The sequence below is a fragment of the Lipotes vexillifer genome, unplaced genomic scaffold, assembly GCF_000442215.2.
Source record: "Lipotes vexillifer unplaced genomic scaffold, Lipotes_vexillifer_v1.1 scaffold496, whole genome shotgun sequence".
NCBI lineage: Eukaryota > Metazoa > Chordata > Mammalia > Artiodactyla > Lipotidae > Lipotes > Lipotes vexillifer.
The window spans coordinates 1334282-1345773 of record NW_006786690.1 but is presented as its reverse complement, the minus strand read 5'-3'; positions in this window follow the sequence as shown (position 1 = coordinate 1345773).

Here is an 11492-nt window from a genome sequence, read left to right as displayed (position 1 = left end):
GGAGCGAGGTGACAGATGCTCATGAAGACCCCAGGATCAGAGGCGGGCTCACCTAGAAGCCTAAGCTTCTGCTTCCTGCACATTCCGGGGGCCACTGGGAGTGCTGGGAGTTGGAGAGGGTCCTCTAAGCAGGTGGGAGAAACCAATCAGAGAGCACTGTTGCTAGATTGCTCAATGAGAGCTCAGAAGAAAAGGTCCTGAGTCTCTAAGGGATCTCAAGCTCCAGGAATTTACTGATTTATCAATCCAAATAAATTACAGCTAACTTTGTATTCCTTTTTTTAAAGGGCCCCCAGATTGTATAAACTTTAAACCTTACAAAGTCTGGATCTTTCCCTGCCCAGAATAATAGCCGTTCACCAGATATAAAGGGCAAACGCTACAGACTGGAGCGGAAGTCTCTTCAAGAAGATGGAATTGACAGGGACTTCCCCGGTGGTCCAGTGGTTGGGACTTCGCCTTCCAGTGCAGAGGGAGCTAAGATCCCACATTCCTCGCAGCCAAAAAACCAAAACATAAAACAGAAGCAATATTGTAAATTCAATAAAAACTTTTAAAATGGTCCACACTTAAAAAAAAAAAAAAAGATGGAATTGACAGAACACATGATGTGGTAGTCATGGAGTCTGCCTCCCAGAGTCCCCTTCAAGGAAGGGCTTGTGGCCCAGCTGTGGGGAGTTCGAGCAGCAGACCACCTCCAGCTGTCAGCTCCTTCAGGTTCGCTCTCCGATGCAGAGAGCTACCTTGCCGAAGATCAGATCCTTCCTGGGGCAGCCCATAGGCAGGACTGAGCCAGGCAGGGTATAAAGCCCTGGCCATTTCAGCAGGGCTCAGGACACTCATATGATGGGCCATGCTTGCTCCAAGGCTCCCTGCCAGGTGGGCGGAGGCTTTCCAGGCCTCAGTGCAGTTCCTCTGCCACTGCCCAATCCTGCTTCCACCCACTTCCTCTCATAGGTGTTGATCCCTAGTAAACCTGTCTATCTCCACTTCTGCTTCCAGAGACAGCAATCTGAGACACCTGATATGTAGGAACCTCTTGAGAAGAGAGTTAGATAACTGGTGGAGGGTGGAATACACAGAAACTAAGCAAGTGACACAACAGGACAATTGTTGACTCTGGGGAAAACAAAAAGTTGTACAGGAAAGGAAAAGTAATCATAGCTTACATATAATAATGGAAACAAAGACTACTGACCGAACCAAAATTATGTTGGCAATTTGAGGATGTGGGGATTATGTGTATGGTGGCGCAGGTGATGGGGAAAGACAATGAAAACTTTATCTTCCATAGTAGAAAGTCAAGAGATAGTGTTTAAAACTGAAATGTCTAGAAATGGCAAAACAAGATTACTAGGAGACTGGTTCAAGATGGCGGAGTAGAAAGACGTACTCTCACTCCCTCTTGCGACAGCACCAGAATCACAACTAACTGCTGAACGATCATCGACAGGAAGACACTGGAACTCACCAAAAAAGATACCCCACATCCAAAGACAAAGGAGAAGCCGCAATGAGATGGTAGGAGGGGCGCAATCACAATAAAATCAAATCCCATAACTGCTGGGTGGGTTACTCACAAACTGGAGAACAATTATACCACAGAAGTCCACCCACTGGAGTGAAGGTTCTGAGCCCCACGTCAGGCTTCCCAGCCTGGGGGTCCGGCAGTGGGAGGAGGAATTCCTAGAGAATCATACTTCGAAGGCTAGCCGGATTTGATTGCAGGACTTAGACAGGACTAGCAGAAACAGAGATTCCACTCTTGGAGAGCGCACACAAAGTAGTGTGTGCATTGGGACCCAGGGGAAGGAGCAGTGACCCCATAGGAGGCTGAACCAGACCTACCTGCTAGTGTTGGAGGGTCTCCTGCAGAGGCGGGAGGGTGTCTGTGGCTCACCATGGGGACAAGGACACTGGCATCAAAAGATCTGGGAAGTACTCCTTGGCGGGAGCCCTCCCAGAGTCTGCCATTAGCCCCACCAAAGAGCCAGGTAGGCTCCAGTGCTGGGTCGCCTCAGGCCAAACTAACAGGGAGGGAACCCAGGCCCACCCATCAGCAGACAAGCGGATTAAAGTTTTACTGAGCTCTGACAACCGAGCAACACCCAGCTCTACCCACCACCAGTCCCTCCCATCAGGAAGCCTGCACAAGCCTCTTAGATAGCCTCATCCACCAGAGGGCAGACAGCAGAAGCAAGAAGAACTACAGTCCTGCAGCCTGTGGAAGAAAAACCACATTCACAGAAAGATAGACGAGATGAAAAGGCAGAGGACTTTGTACCAGATGAAGGAACAAAATAAAACCCCAGAAAAACAACTAAATGAAGTGAAGATAGGCAACCTTCCAGAAAAAGAATTCAGAATAATGATACTGAAGATGATCCAGGACCTCAGAAAAAGAATGGAGGCAAAGATCAAGAAGATGCAAGAAATGTTTAACAAAGACCTAGAAGAATTAAAGAACAAACATCTAGGGGCTTCCCTGGTGGCACAGTGGTTAAGAATCCGCCTGCCAGTGCAGGGGACACGGGTTCGAGCCCTGGTCCGGGAAGATCCCACATGCCGCGGAGCAACTAAGCCCATGCACCACAATTACTGAGCCTGTGCTCTAGAGCACGCGAGCCACAACTACTGAGCCCACGTGCTACAACTACTGAAGCCTGTGTGCCACAACGAAGAGTAGCCCCCACTTGCCACAATTAGAGAAAGCCCATGCACAGAATGAAGACCCAATGCAGCCAAAACTAAATAAATAAAATAAATTAAAAAAAAAACACCTAGAAGAATTAAAGAACAAACAAACAGAGATGAACAATACAATAACTGAAATGAAAAATACACTTGAAGGAATCAATAGCAGAATAACTGAGGCAGAAGAACGGATAAGTGACCTGGAAGACAGAATGGTGGAATTCACTGCCATGGAACAGAATAAAAAAAAAGAATGAAAAGAAATGAAGACAGCCCAAGAGACCTCTGGGACAACATTAAACACAACAACATTTGCATTATAGGGGTTCCAGAAGGCGAAGAGAGAGAGAAAGGACCCGAGAAAATATTTGAAGACATTGTAGCCGAAAACTTCCCTAACAGGGGAAAGGAAATAGTCACCCAAGTCCAGAAAGCGCAGACAGTCCCACACAGGATAAACCCAAGGAGAAACACGCCGAGACACATAGTAATCAAACTGACAAAAATTAAAGACAAAGAAAAATTATTGAAAGCAACAAGGGAAAAATGACAACATACAAGGGAACTCCCATAAGGTTAACAGCTGATTCCTCAGCAGAAACTCTACAAGCCAGAAGGGAGTGGCATGATATACTTAAAGTGATGAAAGGGAAGAACCTACAACCAAGATTACTCTACCCAGCAAGGATCTCATTCAGTTTCAATGGGGAAATCAAAAGCTTTACAGACAAGCAAAAGCTAAGAGAATTCAGCACCACCAAACCAGCTCTACAACAAATGCTAAAGGAACTTCTCTAAGTGGGAAACACAAGAAAAGAAACACAAGAGAAGAAAAGGGTTTATTTACAAAATAAACCCGTAACAATTAAGAAAATGGTAATAGGTATATACATATCGATAATTACCTTAAATGTAAATGGATTAAACATTCCAAACAAAAGACACAGGCTTGCTGAATGGATACAAAAACAAGACCCATATATATGCTGTCTACAAGAGACCCACTTCAGATCTAGGGGCACATACAGACTGAAAGTTAGGGCATGGAAAAAGATATTCCACGCCAATGGATATCAAAAGAAAGCTGGAGTAGCAATAATCATATCAGATAAAATAGACTTTAAAATAAAGAATGTGGGGCTTCCCTGGTGGCGCAGTGGTTGAGAGTCCGCCTGCTGATGTGGCCTGCCAATGCAGGGGACACGGGTTCGTGCCCCGGTCCGGGAAGATCCCACATGCCGCGGAGCGGCTGGGCCCGTGAGCCATGGCCGCTGCGGCTGCGCGTCCGGAGCCTGTGCTCCGCGGCGGGAGAGGCCACAGCAGTGAGAGGCCTGTGTACCGCAAAAATAAATAAAAATAAAATAAAATAAAATAAAATAAAATAAAGAATGTTACAAGAGACAAGGAAGGACAGTACACAATGATCAAGGGATCAATCCCAGAAGAAGATATAACAATTATAAATATATATGCACCCAACATAGGAGCACCTCAATACATAAGGCAACTGCTAACAGCTACAAAAGAGGAAATCAACAGTAACACAATAATAGTGGGGGACTTTAACACCTCACTTACACCAATGGACAGATCATCCAAACAGAAAAGTAATAATGAAACACAAGCTTTAAATGATACAATAGACCAGATAGATTTAATTGATATTTATAGGACATTCCATCCAAAAACAGCAGATTTAACTTTCTTCTCAAGTGCACATGGAACATTCTCCAGGATAGATCACATCTTGGGTCACAAATCAAGCCTCGGTAAATTTAAGAAAATTGAAATCATATCAAGCATCTTTTCCGACCACAACAATGCGAGATTAGAAATCAATTACAGGGAAAAAAACGTTAAAAACACAAACACATGGAGGCTGAACAATACGTTACTAAATAACCAAGAGATCACTGAAGAATTCAAAGAGGAAATAAAAAACTACCTAGAGGGGTTCCGGCTACCAGCTACCTGCAGTCTCCTCAGTGTACTCATGTCCGTGCTGACTCCACTGCTCCTGAGGGGCCTGAGAGGCCCGGCCCGGTGGCTCCCCGTGCCGCGGGCCCAGATCCATTTCAAGCCGCCGCAGGAGCAGCTCGGGACCATGGATATCGCCATTGGGCTCACCTCCTGCTTCCTGTGTTTCCTCGTGCCGTCGGCCTGGGTCCTGTGTCACCTGGAGAGCTACAAGAAGCAGGAGTGACAGGAGTTGTCCTCCCCCTCAGCCTGTGACCTGAGCACCCGGCCTGTCCTGATCATGTCTGCTGCCTTCCTGGCCGGCCTCCCCGGGATCCCGTCCTTCAGTGACAGGGCCCTCTTCTGCAGTTGTGACCTCTTCATTTCTCCATGTTGACATCCTGGGACCACATGTATCCGTTTAGAAGGCCCTGCTCGGTAGGGCCTCCCTTGTAACAATAAAGTCTATTTAAACCCTGAAAAAAAAAAAAAAAACTACCTAGAGACAAACTACAATGAAAACACGACGATCCAAAACCTATGGGATGTAGCAAAAGCAGTTCTAAGAGGGAAGTTTATAGCAATACAAGCCTGCTTCAAGAAAGAAGAAAAATCTTGGGCTTCCCTGCTAGCACAGTGGTTAAGAATCCGCCTGCCAATGCAGGGGTAGGGGTTCAAGCCCTGGCCTGGGAAGATCCCACATGCCACGGAGCAACTAAGCCCCTGTGCCACGACTACTGAGCCTGAGCTCTGGAGCCCACGAGCCACAACTGCTGAGCCCACATGCCACAACTACTGAAGCCTGCACACCTAGAGCCCGTGCTCTGCAACAAGAGAAGCCACAACAATGAGAAGCCCACGCACCACAACGAAGAGTAGCCTCCGCTCACCGCAACTAGAGAAAGCCCGTGCACAGCAATGAAGACTCAACACAGCCAAAAATAAATAAATAAATAAATTTAAAAAAAAAACAAGAAAAATCTCAAATAAACAATCTAACCTTACACCTAAAGGAACTAAAGAAAGAGGAACAAACAAAACCCAAAGTTAGTAGAAGGAAGAAATCATAAAGATCAGAGAAGAAATAAATGAAATAGAAACAAAGAAAACAATAGCAAAGATCAATAAAACTAAAAGCTGGCCCTTTGAGAAGGTAAACAAAGTTGATAAACCTTTAGCCAGACTCATCAAGAAAAAGAGGGAAAGGACTCAAATCAATAAAATTAGAAATGAAAAAGAAGTTACCACGGACACTGCAGAAATACAAAGCATCATAAGAGACTACTACATTGGCTTCCCTGGTGGTGCAGTGGTTAGGAACCCGCCTGCCAATGCCGGGGACACGGGTTCAAGCCCTGGTCCGGGAGGATCCCACATGCCATGGAGCAACTAAGCCCATGAGCCACAACTACTGAGCCTGCGCGCTAGAGCCCGCGAGCCACAACTACTGAAGCTCGCATGCCTGGAACCCATGCTCCACAATGGGAGAGGCCACCACAATGAGAAGGCCACACACCACAAAGAAGAGTAGCCCCTGCTCGCCGCAGATGGAGAAAGCCCACGCACAGCAACTGACCCAATGCAACCAAAAATAAATAATAAATTAATTAATTAATTTAAAAAAAAAGAAAGACTATTACAAGCAACTCTATGCCAATAAAATGGACAACCTGGAAGAAATGGACAAATTCTTAGAAAGGTATAACCTTCCAAGACTGAACCAGGAAGAAATAGAAAATATGAACAAACCAATCACAAGTAATGAAATTGAAATTGTGATTAAAAATCTTCCAACAAACAAAAGTCTAGGACCAGATGGCTTCACAGGTGAATTCTATCAAAATTTAGAGAAGAGCTGACACCCATCCTTCTCAAACTCTACCAAAAAATTGCAGAGGAATGAACACTCCCAAACTCATTCTATGAGGCCACCATCATCCTGATACCAAAACCAGACAAAGATACCACAAAAAAAGAAAATTACAGACCAATATCACTGATGAATATAGATGCAAAAGTCCTCAACAAAATACTAGCAAACAGAATCCAACAACACATTAAAAGGATAATACACCATGATCAAGTGGGATTTATCCCAGGGGTGCAAGGATTCTTCAATATACACAAATCAATCAATGTGATACACCATATTAACACACTGAAGAATAAAAACCATATAATCATCTCAAGAGATGTAGAAAAAGCTTTTGACAAAATTCAACATCTATTTATGATAAAAACTCTCCAGAAAGTGGGCATAGAGGGAACTTACCTCAACATAATAAAGGCCATATACGACAAACCGATAGCAAACATCATTCTCAATGGTGAAAAACTGAAAGCATTTCCTCTAAGATCAGGAACAAGACAAGGATGTTCACTCTCACCACTATTATTCAACATAGTTTTGGAAGTCCTAGCTACGGCAATCAGAGAAGAAAAAAAAAAATGAAAGGAATACAAATTGGAAAAGAAGAAGTAAAACTGTCACTGTTTGCAGATGACATGATACTGTACATAGAGAATCCTAAAGATACCACCAAAAAACTACTAGTGCTCATCAATGAATTTGGTAAAGTTGCAGGATACAAAATTAATGCACAGAAATGTCTTGCATTCCTATACACTAACAACGGAAGATCAGAAAGAGAAATTAAGGAAATAATCCCATTCACCATTGCAACAAAAAGAATAAAATACCTAGGAATAAACCTACCTAAGGAGGTAAAAGACCTGTACTCAGAAAACTAAGAAACTGATGAAAGAAATCAAAGATGACACAAACACATGGAGAGATATACCATGTTCTTGGATTGGAAGAATCAATATTGTGAAAATGACTACATTACCCAAAGCAATCTACAGATTCAATGCAATCCCTATCAAATTACCAGTGCCATTTTTTACAGAACTAGAACAAAAAATCTTAAAATTTGTAAGGAGACAAAAAACACCCCGAATAGCCAAAGTAGTCTTGAGGGGAAAAAAAGGAGCCTGAGGAAACAGACTCCCTGACTCCAGACTATACTACAAAGCTACAGTAATCAAGACAATATGGTACTGGCACAAAACCAGAAATACAGATCAAGGGAACAGGATAGAAAGCCCAGAGATAAACCCACGCACCTATGGTCAACTAATCTATGACAAAGGAGGCAAGGATATACAATGGAGAAAAGACAGTCTCTTCAATAAGTGGTGCTGGGAAAACTGGACAGCTACATGTAAAAGAATGAAATTAGAACACTCCCTAACACCATATACAAAAATAAACTCAAAATGGATTAGAAACCTAAATGTACGACTGGATACTAGAAAACTCTTAGAGGAAAACAGGAAGAACACACTTTGACATAAATCACAGCAAGATCTTTTTTGATCCACCTCCTAGAGTAATGGAAATAAAAACAAAAGTAAACAAATGGGACCTAACGCAACTTAAAAGCTTTTGCAAAGCAAAGGAAACTACAAACAAGACGAAAAGACAACCCTCAGAATAGGAGAAAATATTTGCAAACGAATCAATGGACAAAGGATTGATCTCCAAAATATATAAGCAGTTCATGCAGCTCAATATTAAAAAAGAAAAAAACCAATCAAAAAATGGGCAGAAGACCTAAACAGACATTTCTCCAAAGAAGACATACAGATGGCCAAGAAGCACATGAAAAGCTGCTCAACATCACTAATTATTAGAGAAATGCAAATCAAAACTACAATGAGGTATCACCTCACACCATTTAGAATGGGCATCATCAGAAAATCTACGAACAACAAATGCTGGAGAGGGTGTGGAGAAAAGGGAACCCTCTTGCACTGTTGGTGGGAATGTAAATTGATACAGCCACTATGGAGAACAGTATGGAGGTTCCTTAAAAAACTAAAAATAGAATTACCATATGACCCAGCAATCTCACTACTGGGCATATACCCAGAGAAAACCATAATTCAAAAAGACACATGCACCGCAATGTTCACTGCAGCACTATTTACAATAGCCAGGTCATGGAAGCAATCTAAATGCCCATCGACAGACGAATAGATAAAGAAGATGTGGTACATATATACAATGGAATATTAACTCAGCCATAAAAAGGAACGAAATTGGATCATTTGTAGAGACATGGATGAATCTAGAGACTGTCACACAGAGTGAAGTAAGTCAGAAAGAGAAAAACAAATATCGTATATTAACGCATATATGTGGAACCTAGAAAAACGGTACAGATGAACCAGTTTGCAGGGCAGAAATAGAGACACAGATGTAGAGAACAAACGTATGGACACCAAGGGGGAAAAGTGGCAGGGGGGGTGGGGGTAGTGGTGGTGGGATGAACTGGGAGATTGGGATTGACATACATACCTGCTGTATAAAAAAATAAATTAAATTCAAAAAACAGGGCTTCCCTGGTGGCGCAGTGGTTGAGGGTCCGCCTGCTGATGCAGGGGACACGGATTCGTGCCCCAGTCCGGGAAGATCCCACGTGCCGCGGATCGGCTGGACCCGTGGGCCATGGCCGCTGGGCCTGCGTGTCTGGAGCCTGTGCTCCGCAGCGGGAGAGACCACAGCAGTGAGACGCCCGCGTACCACAAAAACAAAAAACAAAAAAACAAAAAACAAACAAAAAACAAACCAAGCTTACTTAGAGATAATGGAAATAAATCTAAAATACAGTCAGCTAAAAAAGTTGAAAATAGATGCCTCTGCAAAAGTGGAGATGAGGGGGCTTCCCTGGTGGCACAGTGGTTGAGAATCTGCCTGCCAATGCAGGGGACACGGGTTCGAGCCCTGGTCTGGGAAGATCCCACATGCCGCGGAGCAACTAGGCCCGTGAGCCACAACTACTGATCCTGTGCGTCTGGAGCCTGTGCTCCGCAACAAGAGAGGCTGCAAGAGCGAGAGGCCCGCGCACTGCGATGAAGAGTGGCCCCCACTTGCCACAACTAGAGAAAGCCCTCACACAGAAACTAAGACCCAACACAGCCAAAAATAAATAAATCATATTAAAAAAAAAAAAAAGTGGAAATGAGGGAAAAGGTAGTGGACTGCCTTCTGTTTTCATAGAAAACCTTATAATACTTGTTATTTCTTTAAACCATGCATATTGTGTAACTTTTATTTGTAAAAGAATGTAAGTTTCCTGATGGCAGGGACCATGAGAGTCTTCTATTAAAATTCCCAGTGTTCCACCTGAAGCAGGTGTTCAAAAAGTATTTGTTATTCAAGTAACTGAAGTCACCGTTCTTGAGGCTCGTAAGGCACAGCATTAAGATCACAATGCTCATGATGCCTCCAGGGACTGCAGGCAGGGTCTGGCCCCTGCAAACTCCTCTCCCCGACTCCTCCTCTAGTGCCTCTTTCAGGTGCTCACATGCACGTGGTTCCTTCCCGCCTCGGGAAATTTGCACTTGCTGTTCCTTCTACCTAAAAAAGCTCTTCACCACCATCACCTAGTTCTCTCCCATAAATCCGTTAGACTTCAGCTCACATGTCACTTCCTCCAGGAGATCCTGTCTCCTATCTCCCTCTCTTCACCAGCCTGATGGGGCCATGGTGGGCCTACCCCAGGATCCCCAAGGACCTTGTAGGTTATGTTAAGGCATTTACTCTTCTATCTAGAAGAGAATAAGGAGCCACCAAAATGTTGCTAGCCAGGAAAGATAAGATCAAATATGCTGGTAGGTCTGGGGCTCAGAGAATTATGAACAGCAGCAAGCAGCTTACTTGGGACACAGACGACCCTTGCTCAACAAACAGTGGCCTCATCCTAACTCCCCAGGGTACCTCCAGTAATTCCCTAAGGTAGGTGTTTTCCAGAATGGGGCATGACTATCACTGGTGGCTCTAGGGATAATTTTAGTGGCATATAACCAAATATTTTTCAAAGATTAACGTATTTATTTCAATGGGGATTCAAAAATAAAACTTGCATTCTAAACCCATGATTTCATGGCTGTTATTGCTTAGGACAAACTTCATGAGGTTGATACTCAATTGACTAACTAAAGCTTGGTGCCTCTTGCTCAAGTCAAACTTGCCAAGTACCCTGAAAATCCCTCTACATCTTTCTCTATACAACTCTCCTGCCTGAAATGTCCTTCTTACCCCCTGCTTTGGAAAATTCTACATACCCTTCAAAGTCCCAGTTGAATCCCCGCTCAGCAAAGTGGCCTTATAATTAGGGTAGGAGATTGACATGGTGGTTAAAAACTAAGGCTTATCAAACGTAAATTTTGCACTTTGGGTGATAATGATGTATCAATGTAGGTTCACTAATTGTAACAAATGCACCACTCTGGTGTTAGATGTTGATAGAGGAAGGTGTGTGTTGGCACAGGAGGCATGTGGAAACACTGCATCTTTGCTCTATTTTGCTGTGAACTTAAAAATGCTCTAAAAAATAAGGTCTATTAAAAAAAAAAAAGCCAAGGGGGTTCCCCGGTGGCCTAGTGGTTAGGATTCTGGGCCTTCACTGCAGGGGCTGGGTTTAATCCCTGGCTGGGGAACTGAGATACTGCAAGCCCCACGGCTTGGCCAAAAAAAAAAAAAAAGTCAAGCCAAGGCTTAGAAATTCGATCTAGCTGTATGACTTTAGGCAAGTTACTTAACTTCTCTGAAACTAAACTTCCTCATCTGTTGGATAGGAATAATAGTGCCTACCCTTAGAGGGCTGTGGTGAGAATTTAATGTTATCACACATAAAAGTACTCAGGGGGCTTCCCTGGTGGCGCAGTGGTTGAGAGTCTGCCTGCCGATGCAGGGGACGCGGGTTCGTGCCCTGGTCCGGGAGGATCCCACATGCCGTGGAGCGGCTGGGCCCGTGAGCCATGGCTGCTGAGCC